General features: G+C 41.4%; 1 protein-coding gene across 8 annotated transcripts in view; it reads left to right on the forward strand.

The window, feature by feature from the left end:
* Positions 1–22,365, forward strand: part of LOC310902572 (uncharacterized protein) — an 881,556-nt gene that overhangs the window by 471,916 nt on the left and 387,275 nt on the right. For 4 of the 8 annotated variants that reach the window (XR_014586773.1, XR_014586774.1, XR_014586775.1 and 1 more), the window contains exons 19-20: positions 20,239–20,328; positions 20,462–20,561. The exons of the other annotated variants lie outside the window; for them this stretch is intronic. The gene's annotated coding sequence lies outside the window, so the exon portion shown is untranslated. The remainder of the gene's footprint in view (positions 1–20,238; positions 20,329–20,461; positions 20,562–22,365) is intronic. 8 annotated transcript variants of the gene reach the window in all.

The following is a 22,365-nucleotide window of genomic DNA, read 5'->3' on the forward strand; positions in this document are numbered from 1 at the left end:
TTTTAATTTATGGCTTCCTGTAAAGGCAGCTATGGTCTACATGCAGGGTGCTAAAGCTTAATTTTCTTGCAGAATGAAAAATTACTTTTTTCACCAAACGTTGAAAAAAATCCCTCTTGTAAAATGGGAATTTCAGTGAAAAGAAGTCTTTGTATTCCTTTTTCCTCTTTTCCTGAATCACACTGGAGACATATTGCTGCATATCTTCAAAAATGTGCATTGCATGCACATACAAGGTAATTTGCAGGTGGTACTGAAGGCAGAATTTGCTTGTGTGATGATCGCAAGTTTTGTAGAAAAGCTTCCTTTTGGGAGGGGAGAGAGAGGTTGCGTGCTTGTTGGTAACAGCAGTTCCTCATTGAAGTTAGTTTACAGTGCAGATATCTTACAATTGTTAAATAAAGTAAAAACCATCAGTGAAAAAGTGTCAGATTTTTGTTTTCTTTAGAAGAGATTAAACCAAATGTAAAGGCTGTAGATTCTAAAGTAAAACCCATCAAAAACGATAAAAGCATTGTTCAAAGATTCTGTTGCTGCTTCAATTACTGTGCCTGTCGTACTTCTTAGCTGTTCAGGAAATCCTGTCTTCCTGGAAGTTCCTGTTTGGTACCTTCTTTCTTGGTAACGGGTCAGTGTGGCATTGGAGCTAAGGCTTTCAGGAATGTTCAAGAAATGGAAAGTACAGTTGGGCTGGAAAATGAAAGAAGTATAATTTTCTTGGAAATTGAACTTCCCTTCTATCTTCGCGTAAACCTAGAGGAGCTGAGTATGTTTGCTTGACTTGTAGTATTGAAGTGTCTTGGACAAATTCAGGATTAAAATTCTTCAGGAAAATATTCTAAAGCTCTCAAATTCATTATCATTTTGTTATTTTGTTTATTTCTTTAGTCTGTTACTTTGTTTGTTGTCGTTTGTTTGTTTGTTTTTTAACTTACTCATGTTAATACTGTTCTTTCAAGTAGTCTAATACCACGATGGTTGAGTATCCCTGGTGTGAACAGAGAGAAAAAAGGAGGAAAGAACAACAATTATTGCACGATATTGTCTTCATCATTCATTAAATGTTTAGATAATCAAGCTGGGGGTTAAAATTTAGCAACTGTTCCTATTTCCATAGTTGTTGTACTGTGCCAACACAAGGTTTGACACAGAATTAACTTCATTTTTAGAGCAAAGTCAACGTCTGTTGGGGATCTTTTGCTCATCATAGCACTTCAACTGAAATGTGTTTTCTTTCACTTTGGGACTGTATTACCTCTGCTTCTTTTTGACAAATTGTTAGAAGCTCATTGGAAAGTATAGGGCTTAGCAAAGTATGTAGTACAGAAGAGAAATGGAGATTTATTTATTTATTCATGGGGTTGAGGTTTTGTTAGTTTTTGTTTTGGCTGTGCAGGATTTTAGCAGTCTGCTATGGTTTTACAATGGCCCAGCAGCTTAGGATGTTAAAAGAAGGATCCACTAGTCTTAGCATCTGACCTGGAAAATTACATAATAATCCATCAAATCTTCGAGCCTCTATAATTACGTGATGATTCCAGCAGATAAGTGTCTCTGAGGTTCTCCAGCAATTTTTGTGTCTTTTATCTAGACAATTATTAATAGAATATTAAAAAAAAAAATCTTGGCAATCTATGTGCTTTTTTCTACTTGAATACAATCTTGGAATAACCATAGTATTTATTACTGTATTCTGGTCTGAGCTGGTGCACTTCACCTGTCCGTGATAAAGCCGTGGTGGTAATAGATAACTTATTTTGAAATGTCTTCTGTAATTGCCAATGTTCTGTATTCATTTTAAACAGCGCACATTTTACTAGCTTGTCTGGAGCTCCTTTTTCTCAGGGAAACTTTTTTATTCACAATAGTTTATATGATTTTGAGCATTAGTTAAAGAACCAAAGGGATGAGAGAGAAGCCCCTAAAGTTACCTTGAAAGACTTGCTAGAACTAACAGTCCTCACGAGTTAAAAAGCAAGCTAATATAAACGTTGTTGTGGTGTAGGTGTGAACTCCGTGCAGTTCATAGCACCCTCAAATTTTAAAAGCTCAAAACACAGGCCGTCTTGGTAAGTCTTTGTATCTTGTGTTCTTCATTATTCCTTCTGTGGAACTAAATGAGTTCAGATAAGTGTTTCCTTATAACCTGTAGTTCGGGATTTAAGAACCATGGAGTAAGTGGGACCTGGACGATCTGTCTGTATTTCGTCTCCATAGCATATCTTAAAGCTTCTTGCTTTCAGTACCTGGCAGCTTTGTGCTTTAGGTCAGCAGTATAAAGTCATTGTCAAGGTAAAGGCGTTATTGCTGGCTGGCACCAAATCAGCACTGAACACTGATGGAAGGAGAATAGGCACGTTACTACTTGAAATTTTTGAGTGTCATAAAAATCAGATAGAGGCAAGGACAGTGAGCAGGCAGGTAGAGAAGAGGATGGAGAAAGTAATTTCATTATGCATTCTTTGTGCTAGGCTTCGTACAAACAGGCTTATTAGGGCACAGGGTAGAGGCCATAGGGAAATCTCCACTTTGAATCACTCTTTTCAATTTCTTTTAATCTACATTAACTTTCTGGGTTGACTTTACCAGTGCTCCATCTTTACTGGGTAATTTGAGCATACTGGCTGGAGACAGGTGATGTTTGTCTGTGCAGCTCTTTACTAGTAACTGAGCAGGTAAAGGTGCGTACATTGCAGGGAGGGCGGCAAAATTTTATTATTAAAACAACCCATTCTGAAAAGCTGCATAGAAAGATATCTTTATTATTGGAGGCCTTCAGAATTTGGATACGTGTATGAGTAGGTTTTCCTTTTCCACCAATAGCTAGAAGTGCACGGACCTAATGACTGGATCAGCTAACTGTTCATTCACTGAACTTCATGGAACCATCCTAGACTGAAATCAGTTCATTCTTTTTTCTCATTATACTAGAGAAAGAAATAAGGAAACAGTTACTAAAGATAACAGAGGGAAAACAAACAGACAAGCATCAAATCTGATTTTACTGTCTTTATAAACTTTCCTTCTTGCTTCCACTTCTTCAAGATAAAAGAAAATACATGGAAACAGGTAACTTTGGGGAATAGATAATAAAAAGAGGTAAAGTGGGATGTATGATTGCAAAAGTGAGGCTGTAGTTTTTTTTGTTGTTGTTTGTTTGTTTGTTTGTTTGTTTTGTCTTAAAAGGAGAATGTAAGGGTGAAAAGGCAAAAAACAATCAAGAGCAATTTTTTACATAAAGGCATTATCTTTAAAGAACAGAGATTTGTATTTCATTAGAATTATTACATACTGACCTAGTCAACGACATGCACTGTTTGGGGAGGAAAAGGGAGTTGTATGAAGTACATTACTATCGTCCCTGCTTTTCAGAAGTAGTAAAAAGCATACCAGTGTAAAATGGAACATGAACACCTTAAATTGTGTCAGCACAGGAAAAGCAAGTCAGACTCAGAGAACTTCATAGCTTCTTGAAATTTTCAGTGTATGTATTCATGAGGGTGGTGAATGACTGCTGTCATTAAGAGGTTAATAATAATTATAATTTTATCTTTTTAGTTTTATCCCTTTCTACATACTTGAGCAGGTCAGTTCTGTTAACGTTGCAGTGAAACATTTGGATAGCCAGCATTTTGCTGAATTTTGATACTCATTGCAAATTGCTTGTCAGTCTTGCTGAATAGGAATAGGTGTCCAAACAGACAAGATCACATCATGGAATTTGAACGCTTCACAAATGGAAATGTTAGCCAGCTGTTTGGTAAGTTTGGAGATAATCACGTATTTATAGCACTTGTGTTCCTTGTCCACTTGGGGTTTTGACAGAGATTGACATGTTTCTGAAAGGAAAGGAGTGCTCTCAGACCTTGTGATGCATGTTTGCAGTTCCTACGCTATTTCATGAATTGTGTTGATGTGATTTGTAATAAGACAGATGTATAAATGTATAAAGCAAACAAGTTACCACTTCAGCTGGCAGTCTTAAGGAAATAATTCTTTCACCTGTTGGATGAAGGCAAATCTCTGTTTTCCAAAATTTACACTGAGTAGTATACAAGGTTTTAACCACAATAATTTTTTTCTAGATCTATTTACTGTAGAAAAAAAAAATGCAATATTGTACTTCAGTTAGGTTTAGAATTCACAAGGCTGTTTGATTTAGAGGTTAGTGCTTAGTATCGTATTTGGAAGAATCATTTCTTTGGTTACCAGTACGGCAGCTTGATGACCCAAGTGTCCTCATTCATCTTCAGCATTTATTACCTCTTCAAATCTTCTGTTCAATAGTCCTTTGTTACTCATTTTCTCATATATTATGAAACTATAGGAAAGAAATAAAGTTCTGGGATAATATCAGTTTCCCTAGTCTTTCAATTTGTCTCCTCTGTTTAAGCTCATTGCCTTGCCAGGATCCTAACATCGTACTTGATAGACCAGTCAAATTGCTCTGAAATACTAGTCTGATCATGGCTTGCTGTCTTAGTGCGTCTCTAAATTCCTTTTCAGTAGATAACACTGATGTTAGGTAATATTATCCAGTGCCTGTTAGTTTGTGGGGGGTTGTGTGTTTGTTTTTGGTTTTGTTTCACAGTCAAAATACCCCTTCTCCAGTTGTGTGTAGCTTTGTCATTCCCCAGCGCAGGGCAGCAAGCCGAATCCCTTGCCTGTCATTCTCTGGTTTTGACTGGCACTTTGTGAACCCTGTAATAAATTCTATGTCTGGTCCTGTCAAAGCAGCATTGTCTGTCAGTGCACAGCGAGGCACAGGTTAAGTTGTTAGCAGTACAACTGCACAGAGGAACTTATCTTTCGCTATAACACTTCACCTTGTTCCTTGTTCCCCAGGGCTTAATCAAGATCTTTACACAGCCATAAAGCTCATTGTTTTGGTTTACTGCGATTGTGGCAGAAAAAGGCTTGCTGTGCATCTCTCTGCTTATATTATTTTTAGTCAGTGTTTAGATTTCCCTTTTCTTCAGACGTGTTAATCTTTAAACATTTAATATAATATTGTACATTATTTCATGTCTTGAAATTGCTTCTTTCCATAAAGAAAATATGGTCACTGGAGCAATAGGTTACTTTGAAGTCTTCTCTTACAAAGCATTGATGAAATTTTGAACCCTCAGCAACACTGTGATTTTAACAGGCTGAATTGTAATGATGCACTCATTAATGAAAATAACCTGAACTGATTTAAAAATGTAAAAAAAAAAAAATAATGGGGAGCACTAATACTGCCAGTAGTTCATTTCCATAGACCATTTTGCTATCGCTTAAGTCTCTTTAGTATTCTAGTAGCTGCCTGGTACTCTCACTGCAGTGGAAAAAATACCTAAAAAGCAGTGTTAAAAATAAAGGTGCAGGGCAGTCCCCGTGGCCGAGGGGCAGCCTTTCTCTCTGGCAAGCCAAATGGCCCGGGGGAGCCAGCCCCAGAAAAGGGGCCCTCAGCCCCCCAAGCCTCCTCCTTGTCCACGTGAGGGCATCTTCCAGGCCGCTCCCAACACAGCCGCCTTTGGCCACGCGTGGGCCACTCCATCACAGAGGCTTGCTGAGGTCACAGTGGCCACCGCTGCCCCGCCTTTGCTGCGGGCCCTATAAAACAGGCCCCCTGCAGCTGGCCCAGCATTCGCTGAGCATCTGGGCCCTCTGACTGCCAGCTTGTGCGGCAGGAGGAAGACTAGAAGAGCAAGGCGAGCAGCAGGCCTCCTTGGTGTGCGAGGACAGCGATGCCGTCCGGTGAAGCACCAAGAAGGAATGCACCTGAGCAGAAGGAGATGTGTCGTGGGCGGAGGGATAGCGCCGGCGGCACAAGAGACACCAGTGCCCAAGGGACCTCTGGCGCCCAGCCCACAGACACATCCAGGCGGTACCATTGGCACCGCAACGATGCGGGGAACAGGCCGGCCCCTCACACACCCAGCGACAGGGGGCCTGGGCCTTACCATAGGAGCAACGGCGACGTGGGGCGAAGGCGGGAGCATCGGGCAGACAGCCGCGGGGAGCAGAGGCATGCCCATAGTCCGGAGCACAGTGCGGGACCCAGTAATGGCTGTAAACCAGAGGGCACCGCCGGACCCATGCGTGAAAATCAAGCCGACAGTGGCATGGGACCGAGGCGTGGGACTGGACGACCCCCTGGTTCGGCACCCTGGCCTGAGAACATTCCGGACGGAAGGCATCCCGTTTGGGCAGTCCCGGGCAAGGACTGGCTTAGCCTTCTGCCCAGCACCGTGGAGCCCATGGAGCTGGATCCACCACATGTGGAGGAACGGATGGAAGTGGATCCACCTCTGCCGGGACAGGCCTGGGACTACTGCGGCATGTCTTTGTGCTCTGCCATCCGAGAGCACCAACAGCATCGCAGGAGTGCCCGGCGAGCCCCCTACTCGTTGCTCAGGCTCCATCGCAAGCATTAGCTTGGAGCCACCAAACACCACGGACATCCCACAGGCTTGCCTGCAAGATGTCCCGGCAATAAACAGCTCTTGCCGATTCTCAGAGGTTGTGCGAGTGCTTCTTTTTTGGGGGGGAATGGGCTAAAGTTCCGCCAGGGGAGGTTTAGGTTGGATATTAGGAAGAACTTCTTTACTGAAAGGGTTGTTAGGCATTGGAATGGGCTGCCCAGGGAAGTGGCTGAGTCACCATCCCTGGAGGTCTTGAAAAGACGTTTAGATGTAGAGCTTAGTGATCTGGTTTAGTAGAGGTGTTGTTAGTGTTAGGTCAGAGGTTGGGCTAGGTGATCTTGGAGGTCTCTTCCAACCTAGGTGATTCTGTGACTCTGTGATTCATTAAAGGTGGAAAAGTGTTTCAGACACCCAGGTCTTTGATTACTTGTAGATATAAAAGTGCATTTCTAGTGACTGTTGGGGTCTTGAAACCAAATCACTGTTGCCAGTGGTAAATCTCTTTTGTTAATGACTCTGTAGGACTCTTCTGCCAAACCAGCTCTGGGACTGTAAGGTCTAAAACACTGTCTGGGTTAGGTGTAGGATTTAGCGTGGCTGATGCTTAAGTTAGAAGTGGCATTGTCATACACTCTTCTGCTTGTGATGTGCATACAAAGGGAGTAATAGATTATTAAATACTGCATTTTTCTGTTGTCTATACTTGGAGCTAATGGCATGTTGATGTCTGTGATGGATGTTGACATAAAGGAATGTATGAATGCATCTTCCCTCATAAGAAGATGGTACGTTAGAGATGCACTGTCTTGCAGCTTAATGTAGTTTAAATGTTAATCCAGATGGCTTGCATAGCAGGCCCTTTAAAAGGATAATATGCTGCTTGCTGACGTATACTTCAGAGATGGATTGATTAGAGGAAATGCAGTTAGCTGGGAGCTGGAACTAATATTTTTAGGTTTTGTTATTTTGCTTTGGCTTATTTTTAATGTCACATCTTAGGCCCTTGGGAAAAAGAAACCTCTGTGCAGTTGTAGGAGACTGAAGAATGTCAGCATAAACACTTGGAGAAAAAGGAGGAGAAATAAATTGGAGAAAAAAGAAAAAAAGGATGTAGGCAGGACAGAGTAGTCAGCCAGCCTAACTTCTGTTTTCAGAAAGATACTGGAACAAATGTTCAGGCCATGCGATCATGAGAAAACAGCACAGTGGTACCTAGCAGCTGACATGGATTTATCAAAAAGAAAACATGTCAAACTGACCTAATTTCCTTCAATGACAGGTTAATAGACCTTGTGGAAGCAAAGAAGCTGTAGATGTAGGGGACTGCAGCTGCGGTTGAGTGAAGGCTTCGATGCTGTTGCCTATGGCATCCTCAAAGGCAAGCTAAGGAAGCGTGGTGTCTGTAAAGGCAGCGTGGGACAGAGGCACAAAGTGTGTAGCAGCTGTGTGCAAATGGTTGGGAGCAAAGCAGTGAGGCGGATTTGGGGACTGGGTGCTTTCCAGGAAGGTTACTGAAGCATGGGGATGGGTTGCGTGTGACCCTTCTGGCATGTCCATCCCGAGGCCTTTCAGAATAGGCTGCAAAAATGTACATCACCAGGGGTTTTAGCAGGGAGGTTTCATCTCTTGTTTTGAGGCTTGGAGATGAACTTCATGATCTGAGCTCCTTTCAAGGATTTTGTATCGTGTTGTCTCATAAAAGGCTGGCTCGCTGTTTTCATTGGCAGATGGAGTCTTAACTGGTAACCAGAATAAGGTTGGCTGTAAAGAGCAGAGCTCCGGTGCATTGATTATATCTCCCTGCTCTTTCTTGTGGCAAGCATAACATGGAAAATATCTAGATTATTACAAACTTGATTTTCAATTTCATTGCACAAAAGTACCCTAAACAAAACTGCAAAAACAAAGACTAAACAAAAAGATGGTAACAAAGGACTGGGTTGGTTGTATGTGGCTTTAAAGAAAAAAAAAAGTCTCCATTTCCTGATGATGTGTATGCATTTCCCTGATGTTACATTTGCATAATTTTTTCTTTTATTTATACCCATTTCATTCTCTGACACCATTGTTGACTAGATAATGAACCAAATGAGTGAATTCTCTTGGATATATGCAGAATGTTTACTAAGTAATGTACCTAGTTAGATTAGTTCAGACTGAACCCCTGGCCATGTCAAATACATTATTCACATATTGTTACTGTTCATTACTTTTCAACACAATCAAATGCATACTGAATTTTAAAAATTTCCTTTGTGAAGGCAAGTGCAAGTATTAGGGGAAAAATGGCAACTTAATCCGCTCTTCTCTCTCCTTAAAATCATCTCCATGATGTTATGTGGACGTTCTCCACAAACCTTTCTATTTCATCCACTGTAGGAATATGGGGAGACTGGGAAATGCATGTCTGGTGTCTGTGCTGTCTTTATTTCAGATAGTTAGAGGTAGAGCCAGTTCTGATATTGTACAATGAATATGGAAGATGAATGCTGTAGCTATTCAGTACCTTTATATAGCTAATTGTCTATTTTTAATTTCCACCTTGTGCTGCATTTTGCTATGAAGTTTTAGTGCTTTGGAACGAATACATGTAGGGATAGTTCCAACGTGATAAATATAATTAAAAATAGTTCTGCAACAAAGAATATTAATTATTTTTCCTTTGGAAATTTCTGCAGAAGTGATAATGATTTGCTTTCATACGCTTTAGTTCCCTCGATCTTAGCACTTGGACAAAGATCAATATATTTTATATTTCTGTATGCAGCCTATTAATTTGTTATTTTCGTATCTCAGGCTGGTGTTGTCTTTGAGATATCCTTGTTACTTTGGTTATAATTAGGGAACTCTTGGAAGAATGTGCTTTTCAATCTATTGTAGGTTTTTTTTCCCCGTGTTGAAATAATTTGCAGATAATGATCTGAAGTGAATTAATGATTAGTTCTATCAGTAAAATTTAACAAATTAGATAGGAGAGGAACAATGAAGATTGAATAGTTAACTCAGTATTGCCACTGGGCATGACAAACTGCTATCAGAAGTACATACATCCTGCCTTCTTACTCTGACTGTGACCAAGTTTGGCTTTTCCTGTGTTTAACGAACTTCCAGTCCCTTTTCATGAACTTGTATATGGAAATATTTGGGCAGCTCCATCTCAAAGGGATGGTAACTTGGGGTGGTGTCACCCTCAGCTGCCTCGTCTTGTTTGTGAGGGAAATGTTTGTCTCCATTAAACAAGTATTTTCTCTCTGTCTCATTATTAGGGAACACAACGCTCTCAGTATAAGGCAATCCTATGTTTGGTTTTGCCAAAGGTTTTGCTGTCTGTATTCTACTTTCACAAACCAACCTCCATGAACTCTCCAGGTGTGTTTGATTACTGTGGAACAGGTTATGAGGAAAAAAGGAAGAGTTTTCTTCAGAGCTGCCTGTCCGGTGCACTCTGAGGTAGCTCAAGACAGCTGCCCCATGATTATATTATATATATATATGTGTGTGTGTATATATATATATATATATATATATAGTTATTTTATAAGAGCTACTGCATGGGCTGTCAGCAGTCAGAGGGAGGCAGGGCAGTAACAACTCTGTGCTGAGGAAGAAACTTCCCAGTGCTGCAGAGGGACTTGCAAGCAAAGGATGATTTACGTACTTGCTCTAATTGGGGCTTACCTGAGACTTTGCTGTGCTTGGGTCATGTTTCATTCTTCAGCAGAGCAAATTATTAAACATTTTATTACCAGATTCATCACTTTGAGTTGCCTCACACTGAGAACTTGCTGATGACAGCTATTGATCAGAAATCTCCGTGTTTTCTCATCCTGCCTTTGTTACAGCACCGTTGAACTTGATAAAGAATCCAGTACTCCCATTTACATGGAGTGGTATTCTGCCGTTAAGTGGTAATACCTCTCCTGTAGCCAGAGATAAGATTTTCCCCCCAATAAGTCATTCTTAAAATGACCTTGAAGGCTTACATCTATTTAACAGATACTTGTGTGCTACTTGTGCAACTATACCTTCATTGACATCTTTTTTTTTTCCAGTCTTAGAAAAGCACTTGTAAAGATAATGCTGCACACAGTTTCCCTAACGAGTTATGCAAGCTACCGTGAAAGGATTTTGCAGAATCATGCTATAAATCCCTTGAATAGGTGCTATTGATTTCTGAAGAGGTCTTGCTGGAAAAGGAACACGCTGCCCAGGCCTCCAGAGTTGTTGCAAAACTCACTAAAAGGACAATAGCACTGAAGAAGCAACAGCAGGAGTAAATCAATTCTGTGGCTATTTTCTGTTTGTTTGTTCTCAGTTAGATTATACAGGGGAGTGTATATGGATTAAGCTGTATTATTTCAACATGGGCTGAAAGGTGCTTGCTTTTCCTATTGAGAGCTTTTTGATGCGCCTGTAACAAGGGCGAGCTGAGGTGTATTGCTGGGCAGGTGTGGCAAACAGGCTGAGCATTGTCAGGTTCTTTACTTAGTGTGGAACTGCAATTCCTTACACAGCAAGTAGATGTTATCTGCAAGAAAAGAGTAATCCAGTCATGGTGGCAGAGTTATTTTAATGAGGAAGGTGTTTGTCTTACTCTGCCACCGTCTCCCGTACAAGACCAGGACATTATGTTTTGTCAGCTCATCCTTGCAGAAATTGATTATTTTTTTAAATGAAGGTGTAGGAAAGGCATTGTGCCTGTAGGAAATAATTGCATTATTTAAATTTATACTTCCATCATATCTGCAAGCAATATTTGGTGCTTACATTGATTCTGTGGCCAGGTGGCCGAGAAGGCCAATAGCTCCCTGCTTGTATTAGAACTACTGTGGCCAGCAGGACCGGGGCAGTGCTTGTCCCTCTGTATTCAACTCTGGTGAGGCCTCACCTCGAGTACTGCGTTCAGCTTTGGGCCCTTCACTACAAGAAGGACATTGAGGTGCTTGAGCGTGAGCAGAAAAGGGCTGTGAAGCTGGTGAAGGGCCTAGAAAATAATGAGGAACGGCTGAAGGAACTGGGGTTGTTTGGGCTGGAGAAGGGGAGGCTGAGGGGAGACCTCATTGCTCCTACAGCTACCCGAGAGGAGGCTGCAGCAAGGTGGGGGCCTCTCCTCAGGTGGCAGGTGATAGGGCATGAGTTGTGCCAGAGGAGGTTTACATTGGACATTAGGAAGAAATTCTTCATGGAAAGCGTGATCAGGCATTGGAACGGGCTGCCCAGAGAAGTGGTAGAGTGGCCGTCCCTGGGAGTATTTGAGAGATGTGGATGTGACACTTAAGGACATGGTTTAGGGGGAGACTCTTCATGTTGAAGTGGTGGTTGGACTTGATGATCTTGAAGGTCTTTTCCAACCTAAATGAGTCTATGATTTTATGAAAATGAGAGGAAAAAGAAGCTGCTTGAAGAGAAAATGGAGGAAGGTTCCAGTAAAACTAGGCTAAAATTCCCCCACACTTTAAGCCTTTGTTTTAGAAAGGTCTCGGATGTTGACTTGAGCCAAGTCTCCATCCTGTTGTTTCGAGAAACCCTAATTAGAAATCCTTATTCCTCTGTGCCAGAAACGGTGAAGGCAGAGCACTGGTTTTTAAATGAAGCTTAAGCTGCCTTTTGTTTCATTTAATTTCTCCCAGTCATTCCCTGGGTTAGTGAGTACTGTTCTTATTTCCTTCATGTTTGGAAAGGCAGTGCTATCCTCAAGGAATGTGTTTTACCGAAAAGAATGGCTTTAGCCTTTTTCCTTCTCAGGAAAACAGGGCTCTGCAGAGAGTTCTAGACCTATTTTTGTAAGGTGGATTTTGGAGAAACAAACTTTCAATATTAGATGCAAAGAAAGAATTTTATTTTTCCAATTATTATTATTTGTAATTGTTATTATTAAATTTGGGATGTTCTAGCTCTTTCCACATATCATTTATATTTTTTAAAGTTGTCCAAGTGTCCATGTATAAATGGTAGTACTAGAAGTATTACTTTTTTCTGCTCTTCAAGAGCACCTAAAATACTTCTAAAAGATCCACCTGATTTTGGAGTGTATGTTTGAGGAGCCATATTTCACAGAATGGGGCTTTTAAAATCTTGAGAAGTACTCCTTTCTGCTCATAGGCAATTGATGTTATTTCAAGGATGATCCTTAGGCAGTTGAATAGGGCAACTTGTGCAGGGCCTTATGTTCCAATTCACAATGAAAATCCAGTTAAAAATGTTGGAGTTTCCTAGAGGCTTTTGTCTGTCTCTCATACTTGTCTGTAGTCATATAAGAGGAAGAATAATTTTTATTCTTGTATAAAAACTAACCCAGGAGGATTTTGTCTTTTAACAGCTATTGTGTAACTGTTTTCCTTACCTCCTTTCCAGCATCTTTTTCTTTTAAATACTATTATTGTTGCTTTCTATTTTATTTATTTATTTTTAAATCTAAAGGAACAAAAAATGTTTTGTGGCTGAGGAGAAGCCTAGATGTTGCCTAGACCTCTGGCAGAGCAAAGCTGAAATCACCTTGCACTGTTTTTCTGCCACAGTTACGCCAGTATCTGCTGCCTGTGGTTGTTCTATGGGCTGCTTCATGTCCATACTGGTAGGTGGGAATAATGGAACCACTGTATTCTTTCTCTAAGTTCCTAGTACCAAGTCCATTTAGAATCCAAGAACTGCAAAATAATTTTTTGTCCCTGAAAGGGACACGTGGGGGCCCCTAGTCACAGCGGTCCGAGTAGATCAGGTTGCTCAGGACCTCTTCCAGATGAGCTTTGAATATCTGCAAGGAGGGAGGTTCATCAGCCACCCTGAAACACTGCTGCAGTGTCTGACTACGCTCTGGTCCAAAAGGAATTCCTCCTATCTGGGAAGAATTTCCCTTGCCCATCCCTGTCCTTTAGCTGCACGCCCATGAGAAGAACCTGACTCTGTCTTCTCTAATACTCTCCCATCAGGCAGCTTTGTCAGTGGGGACACACAACTTGTAATAAAACAAACACAGTCATTTTGATTAGTTTGCCTTAATTAGAATTCACTGCTGTTTTGCTGAGATGCTCCAGCAGGTTACCCTTTATATTTGTTTCAAATACTGTTACAAGCAGCGAATATTTGTTTCATTAGAGGCCAGTGTCATGTGAAAAGAAAATAAAATACAAATCAAACGCTGTTTAAGCTGTGTACCTGCAGGAAAAAAAAATAAATTAACCGTGATTTCCTTCTTGAGGCACATAGTGAATGTTGTACTGATACTTACTTAGACAACTGTTTATTAATAGTTCAAGGAAAGCCTTTTTCCATAGCATCGACTGTAGAAGTCAATAGCCACAGCCGCAGTGTTACCTGGAAAGGATGCTGCTGACTGGTAAGTTGCTTTTTCAGGTCCTCTACGGCATGAGTAACTATGCTGATTTTTGCATAACACATTTGGGAAGGGGAGTTGTGTGGAAGCATTGTACTTAACAACTGGTACACATAACAGAGCACCCAGCTTTGAGGTTGGAAATAAAGGTGCTACAGGCTAAGAAGCTTGGTAGTTCAGACCAAAGGCATACACAACACTTCCAAAACCCTACATTTTCCCAACCTTTGTCCTGGCATGTCACAGCAATCAATGCTCTGCTAGAGGTTGTCACACATCCTTTTGCATATTGATTGGCTGAATACGTGCAGAATTATGTACGATGCGAAGTCTGAATTTGACTGACAAACGTAACCATTTTGTCATTGTCATTATACTCATCTGAAGTTGTCTGTGGCCTTGCTCATGCCTTTGCAATTATTCTCACTGACATTGCTTACACTGCTTTCAAAGAAAAGCTTCTTGGCAGCACAGTGACAGTCAACATCAAGATGGTCTTGTAGTCTTCAGCCACAGTATATAATACAGCTTTGACTGTGGTCTTTTGTTTCTGAGAACAAAGTTGCCCTAAGAGTTTGTCCTCTGTCTGCCATTGCCTGCTGCAAGTGTGATTTGGAAAGCTTGCTGAAATTTGCTCACATTGCCTCCTCTGATTGCAGGCTGGTGTGTGGTGGGAATGTGTGTGTGTCTGGGCAAATCAAATCCTGCATCAAACTTAAGTGTGCACGCTGTAGCTATGCTGTGGCTATGCTGTCATTACATTTGACAGCATGAAAAGTACTGATTGCATCAACAATGATTTAAATCGTCCTCAAGGTCAGTGACAGAGGAGACATGACCAGTATTTGAAGGGGATTGGAGGGTTTTTTCAGTTTTTGGTCTAGACTAATGTTGGCATTAAGTCCCCACTTGGGAAAACGAAGTCAGGTTCCTCAACCCATTTACTTCTTAGCGGACTTGCACATCTCCAGAGAAACCTGATCTAGTGGTGGCATCCCTGCCCAAGGCAGGGGGTTGGAACTGGATGATTTTAAGGTCCCTTCCAACCCAGGCCAATCTATGATTTGATGATGAGAGGTCCAGCTGCACACCACTGCTGACCTTTATTAAACTGTAAGCTTCTCTTCTTCCAGTGGTAGGCATCCATTTACATTCAGAGCTTGCAAGTTGTTGAAGCTTTTGTAATTACTAGGTTTGATGACCTGAAATAGTGTTTTCACCCGGCTTTATGCTGTCTCCTAGGGTGGACCTCGGCTTTTCAAAATTTAGTGATTTTAAAATCGTGCTTTGCAAGCATTGCCTGCTACTGCTCTGGAAAAACTAAACCTAGCAGAGGATGGATTTCCACAGCAAGTCTAGTTGATGGGAGAAAACATGTTTGGGTGGGAACTGAAATAAACCGAGATGGGATCTGACAGGAGAGCGAGTAATCAGTGATTTCCATTTTGTGTTTACCCAAGATACCCTGGGACTTCTTGTAGGGAAATAGGAGCATTTGTTTTTTGGCTTTTAAAAATTAATTGGGCTTCCTTCTTATGCTAGATTGAGTTAGTGAGGCTAGCAGGAGGATATTCCTGTAAAGATGGATAACAATTCTTGAGGGTGAATGGGAGGAAACTGAGCTGGCTCATAATCAGCTGAGTGCCCACCTGTGATTCCACACCATACCATACACTGGGCGATCAGGAAGCATTGCTGGCATCAGTCAGACCTATTTGATAACAGCTTTATTATAGCAAAATAATGGATTCAGTTGCAAAAACCTGATTTCCGTTTCTGGTGGAAAGCTCACGTGTGGCTCTTGAGAAACATTTAGTGAAAACAAATGAACCAAAAAAAAAACAAACACAGAACTAAGCAAAACAGCACTCTTTTGGTGAGCTGTTTTTATGCCCGATGGTACGTTTAGAAATTGTCTCATAGCTATTTCTCTACATGCAGCTTCCAGCATATGCTGCTGTCATACAGAAGCTGCTGCTGATGACCTGCAATCTGACAACATTGCAGGAGGAAATATCCCCACGCTGTATTTCTCTGACAGCAACGGAAGCGAGTAAGGAGATCTCTGCTTCCGTACTGGCCTCTGGCAGTTATCTTGTTGGCCATGTTATGCCTAAACAATAAACTGGATCGGATCTGAAAGCTATCTGTTGATCCCTGGTATGGCAGTGTGTATCTGCAGGAAGGTCGTGTGGAGTCGCTGAGGTTGGAGAGGATTTGGCAGTGAATCCAAGCTACAGCTCTTGATATCTCTGAATATTTTTCTGGGGTAGGGATTAATTTAACTGCATGGCTTTTAATATCAAGCTGCTGAATTGCTTGTAGACATGTACTGTAATATTGCTGAATTGATCTTGCTCTGAATGACTGCCATGGTGCTTTCTAATGGGGTAGGGATACGCCTCCATCTCAAGAGAGGAATCAACAACAGAATGAATACATAAAACTCTAAATATATAAATACATGCAACCTATAAATAAATATTATAAAGATATGTAAATATATATGTTGTCATTGTTGCTCATAGCTGCCACATCTACATAAATCCTGAAAAAATGAGGAAATGGAATCAGTCAGTGATTGTTGAGCTGTTTTGATTTGCAAATGCCTTTCCCCACCTTCTTCCCAAATATTGCCTGCTTTCCTCAGCTATTTTTTGCAGGTTCTTTGAATCCCTTGAAAACAGTCAGCTGAACCCTAGGGATTTTCAAACTGAAGGTTGGAAACAACATCTGTGGGTCTCAGTAACAAAAGGGACCTCTTGCACTCCATGGACTCCGTGGATTTTTGCATCTGTCAGGGCTGCATTTGATCCAGAACATTCCTTTATACACTCCAAATCCTCCATCTGGTACATTGTATTCAGGAGACCCAGACAAAGGCGAAGTTTGATCTTACATGTTTAATAGGCTTGATCTTGATTATACATCTCCATTGCCTCCCTGACTTCAACAAAGAGGACTTCTGCATATTCTTCTGATTTCAGAACTGAGCCTTAAATTGCTGGTAGTATCACAGAAATGAAAATACCCTTAGGAACTAACACCTGAGAAATGACAGCCTGGTCCTGAAAATGGAACTAGCTTATTCACCAGCTCCCTCAGTGGTGAAAGCAGGAGTCAGTGGAAAGGATGAGGAGCAATAACAGCGATGAAAGCCGTGGCATCCTTCTGTAGGCAGGCACCAAGGCTGCTTGAAAAAATGTGCAGTGAGCTTTCTGACACTGTCACCATCTTCTGAGAAATGTCTGTATTTCTAAAACTAGACTTAAGGCTCAAGTGAAAAAAAAGGTTTTTAAGAAGTGCATATCTTCTGCCCTGTTCCCCAGCCTTGTCTTTTATGTTCTGCTGCTAGGCACTTGCTGTTAGCAGCAGAATCAGGGTTCCAGGCTTCCCTATTAAATGTGTCCTGGTCAGCTCTCCAGCTGAAAACCAGCAGAGCTCACGGTGCTGGCTGTTCTGGAAGTACTTACAGGGTGGCCTTTCTGCTAGCACTTGGCCTGCAGCAGTTAAAGCCTGTTTCAGATTTATGGTCACCACATTGGCTTGAGCTCACCTAAAATCTTGAGGACAATTAAATACTCTCATCTTCTGAAACAAGCATTAAACCAGCTGGTCTCTTCCCCCACCGCACTGACACTTGGCTCCGGCTTGGGATTGTTGAAGCCTGCCGGGTAGCACGGCCTGATTTCAGCTGTCATTCTTGTGCAGTGACCCGTTTGGTGCTTTTTAGCGACACCTCGTCGCTCCCTGCCACCCCCTGCTGTACCAGGCTTGCAAACAGCTTTTCCTGTTTCAGCTCTGAGCAAGAAGGCTGTGCGGCACCAAGAGCTAACATGGTCTCCTAGTGTGTCCCTGACCCTCCAACAGCCTCTCCACGCTCCTACCTATCAGCAGGCACTTGTGTGCTCACTGCCCCTTGTTTCTAAGGTCCTTAGCTTTGGTAGCCCGATGTTGGAAGCTATTGGCTTTGGTTGGGGTGAGGTTTCATAATGGCAAGTCATTTTCTGCTCTGCAATAATCATACCACTGTATGAAACATCTCTAGCTTAATTAAAACTCAGAAAACAATCATGTTTAAGGCCTGTCAGTTAGTCCTTTTTATTTACCATCTCTCCTTCTCACTAGGTGCTAGCAGAGCGCTCCTTCCTTCATGTCTTTTCTCCCCAGTTCTCTGCAACTCTTTGGGTTGAAAGGTGCTGTACAGGTTTGCTTGTGCACTAGGCTTCTGCACGCAGTGTGTACCTCTATTTAAATAAGCAAAACTCGACCAGAAGTGGGAGGTTATGTCAGATTTGGCAGCCTGAGCATCAGGAAATCCTTCTCAGGCCCTGGGCAGGCCGGCAAACTCCCTTGGCCATAAATATACTGTTTCTGTGAGGTGGGTTTGAGTGCAGCAGCAGCCAGCTCCCACGTCTGTGACTGTATTTCTTCATAGCACGACGATCGGGCTCTGAGCATGGCATGGCCAGCTCAGCCTCCTGCTTCAAGAAGGGGAATGGGGTTTCCTGACAGGTTTAGACCACTGAAACGTAGGGATCAGTGCGGATTCTCATGTCACTGATTGAAATCTTAGCACTTCCAAAACCACCGAGGCTGCCACTACAGCCTGCAACAAGGCCATGATTACACGTGTAATTTAAATTTAAATAAAAAAATCTTTGGAGTTATCCTCGGTCTTTGCAATCATATCCCCAGAAATCTGTGTTTTAGCTTCTCACGGGAGCATCAAGAAGAAAAGAGCATCTTTCCTCAGAAGTGAAGCTGGCAAAATGACAGAGCTTGTACACAATACTTTCAGTGAGGGACATTCACCTTCCCTCAGTGTTGTTGCTGGCATTACTTCCAAATTACTGGGTGTACTTCTTTCTCTCTTCTTCCTCTTTCTGAAGAATCTATTTCAGTGTCTTGTTGTATGTTTCCTGCTCTATATCACTTAAGGTTTTTCACTTGACGTGGATCCAGCAACTGTTGGGATACTCAAGACTGCTGAGCCCTTTCAGTTCGAGCAGTAGGTTTTCCCCATCTCTGCTGATCTCTGCAGGGCATCCTTACATGCTTGATATTTATGTGGTGACTACATTTGCATTATCCGTTTGTGACATTCAGAGATGCTGGTAAAGATCTAAGCCTCTTTGAGGCAGGCATCCTAGAAAGCCTAAGGAAAAGGGAAAATGCGGTGTGTATCCCAAAGAGCTTTAATTCCTACGCGATGATTTGGCTTTTCTTTAAGGACTTTATAAGGCATGCTGTTGGAATGGGAGGAAGAATTGTCTAGTTTGATTGAAATGAAAAGAAACAAAAAATCTACCTGTTCATAGGTTAGGTCATACCTAGTTGACCAGTGTGACAAGTCACCTGTCTCCCCCCTCCTCTCCCATTCAGCTTTAACATTTTTGAGCAAGTAATGAGAATATTTCCTGCATATTTCCTATTTTCCTTACCACCTATAAACAGAGGCACTCTTAACTAATAATGTAGACAACTCCTACATATAATTTAGAGGACGGACACACTGTAGAACTACACAGCAACATGTGCCACAGATGCACTTTTTTACTGCTGTTTCTTTTCCTTCTGTAATAGCTCAGCATCTCGTTGAGTGCACAGCATGAGGAGTGACCAGCGTTACTACAACTCCAACTGTGCTGTTGTTAGCCTAGAGTGGGCTCTTACTAATATATCCAGTCCCTCTCTGCTGTACTCTCAGACTGTGCTACTCCTCATAGCTGTTTGCAGATTGCTATATTAGGAGCCTAAGCAATTAAGAAATGGAAGTGCTTTGTGACTTTAGTTGTTGCATGTGCAGAACACAAGGAAAAATACTCATATTAATACAGTATAATCTCAAGGAAAACTCAGTAAGGGAAAGTTACTGGCCAGTAGTTCCAGTAAGCTGCAGGAGCAGCAGCCAGCTTAAGGTTTCAGCACCCATATCAGCCAGCTTAAGGTTTCAGCACCCATATAGCTAAGAACTTGGTGGCCCTCTGTGAAAATTGTCATTTGTAAAAGGATCTTTGAATCCTTCCTTCCCTTCCCTGCTGTTTTCTTCATTCAGTAACTGCCTTCACAGCAAGATGCCATTTTCCTTCTGGCCTCATCTCCCTCCTTCCATACCCACCTGTAACAAGCCAGGCAGGTTTTTTACAGCCAGGGAACACTGTAATTTGAAGTACACTTCTCTACATGCTTTTGTATAGGTGGGGTCTTAACCAAAGATCTGATTTTTGTTAAATAAATAAATAAATACATAAATAAATCTGATTTAGTAAATGCACCTGTGCAGAGTATCTGAGGGATCACCGTCAGTGCTCCAGTTCTGGGATGTTACCAGTGGCAGCTGAACCAGGAACATTTGTCTTACTTCCTGTGTTTCCTTCCCTCAAGGCTTACATTTTAATTTGTTTCCATGCAGCAAATAAGTTCCACAAAAGGGAAACTTAATAAAAAAGCTGTAGTAAAGAGTATGGCGTAACTGACATAACTTTTTCCTTTTAGAAGCATGAGGATTGCATCACTGATGATTCTGCCTGGCAGTAAATTAAATAAGATACAACCCAAGTTCAGGAAATTAAATTAATTATAAAGGTAATGTAAAATTTTCGTTTTCCTTGCTGCTGTATTCCTGAATACTTTAATTGTTGCCTGGAACAGTTAATACCCCATAAAGAAAATAAACATCCCCTTTTCTTAAGACACCCCTCTTTTCATTTTTTTTTAGGGATACCAGGCTGTGTGTTTACAGGTAGTCTGGATTTCATCAGTTAATGCAAGAGCTCATGTGATTCAGGGAACATTGTTTCTGAAGAGATCCCTGACAGGTACCATTACCAGTGGGCTGTCCTGTAGTGGCTGTGCTCAGGAGTCATTCCTAGCCCTTCTCAAACACCTCGGCTGCATCAAAAAGTCCTTTGGCTTAACATGACTCCATTGAAATGAATGGAGAACGTTGTCGTATATAGCTGTATTTCAGCCTGGCTCATTACATAGTTTACTTTTTTTTTGTAGTAGTAATAGCATTTATATTATGTTCATCTTTATTTAACAGAAGTAAACATGGCTGAAATATTTGTAGCAGAAGGAGGAGACAGCTGTGTGCTTCCATACCGGAGATGTCAGACTTTGGTATAACAGAACAAGTAGCTAGAAACAGATAATTTTCTCTGACTTCATTTATTAAGCAGTTTGATTGTTTCATTTTCTCCAGTTTTGCAAATTAGGCATAACCAGATTTGCTTAATAGAGTGATAGACCTGTGTGCTAAATTATACAGAGCAACGTTATTCATAAGGTGCTTTTAATTTGTCCATATAGACTCATCTTACCAATATTTGTCTTCTAATCTTACAAATTCAGAGCAGGTAATCTCTGTCTAAATGAAGCTGCTGTTCATACAGTACTCTTCATACTGTTCATACGTTTTCTTTAAAGAAAACAAAGAAATCAGAGCAACGTTTAACATTGGGAAAGGCTGATACCAGAAAAGAAATTAATTAGGTGTGAAGTATCATTAATGATGCCAGTGTCCAAAATGTTTGTGTTAACAAAACGGCCAGAGGAGGGATGATAGCATACTGAAGGTTAAGCCTTAATTTCAGAAACACCTTTCCATGTTGGATCTCAGCCGTGCAGTAATGTTTAGATACAGATATCTGTTTTTAAGATTCAAAGAAGGGATGTGCTTAGGTCATTGCAAATGACCCAATATCTGCCTTTTTTCACCCACTCGTTCTATTCACTGGTAGCAGAGGTGGTGTGGGTGGGGGTAACACAAAAATAAATAACCCACAGGTATCTTTAAAAATGCAGGGTATGACCTAAAAATGACCAGGGTATGACTGCACCTTCTTCCAGTTCTCTGATTTGGGTTTGGGTCTTGGAACATGAAGAATTGCATCTGTGGAGCCAGTCTGGACTATGTTCACTGATAAACACCGTGTGCTACCTGGATGTTTCTAAGTGCATCCCTAAAGGGCTGTATTTATTACTTAGGCAGTCTTCAGTCCCTGACAGCGGTAACAAATGGTTTGTGGAGCACTTAGGCACGTGCACAGGTCTGTCCCTGGAGCACTCAGTGAAGCACTTCAGTGTGCTCTTAAACCTCTTGACTTCAGCTCCCGGTTTTATCAGGAGGATTTTTTTTGAAGGCAAGAGGCTCTTCTTATCTCACAGATGGTCTAGGCTGCCTTATGGCAAAATGGTTCTCAAAAACTCTTCATTATACAAAATGTTAATTTTCTTTCCCTTCCTCAGATGCAACAGTCAGTGACCTCACAACTGTTCCTTTTTTTTTTTTTTAACCTTTGCATCTGGGAAATACTGTCCTGATTCTAATGATTTCACATCTGCTGTTTCCTCATGCGAGATAGCAATGAAAATCCTTTGTATTTTCCCCAAATTGAGGCATTTACATGTTGGTGCATCCATGCCAGTCATTAACTCTGTAAGTTTTCACATTTATGCATCGGCTTGGTTAGGAAAGTTCTGGATGTGAATGAAGAAGCAAGGAAGATCAAATGTTTTAAAGCACAAAGACGTGGCTCATATTGCTTTCTAAGGTTTTGTCCAGAAAGACATATTGAGTAAGATTGTAAATTCTTCTAGATAGTTTTATTTTTGTTTTTC

Source organism: Anser anser (assembly GCF_964211835.1).
Source record: "Anser anser genome assembly, chromosome: 7".
Taxonomy (NCBI): Eukaryota; Metazoa; Chordata; class Aves; order Anseriformes; family Anatidae; genus Anser; species Anser anser.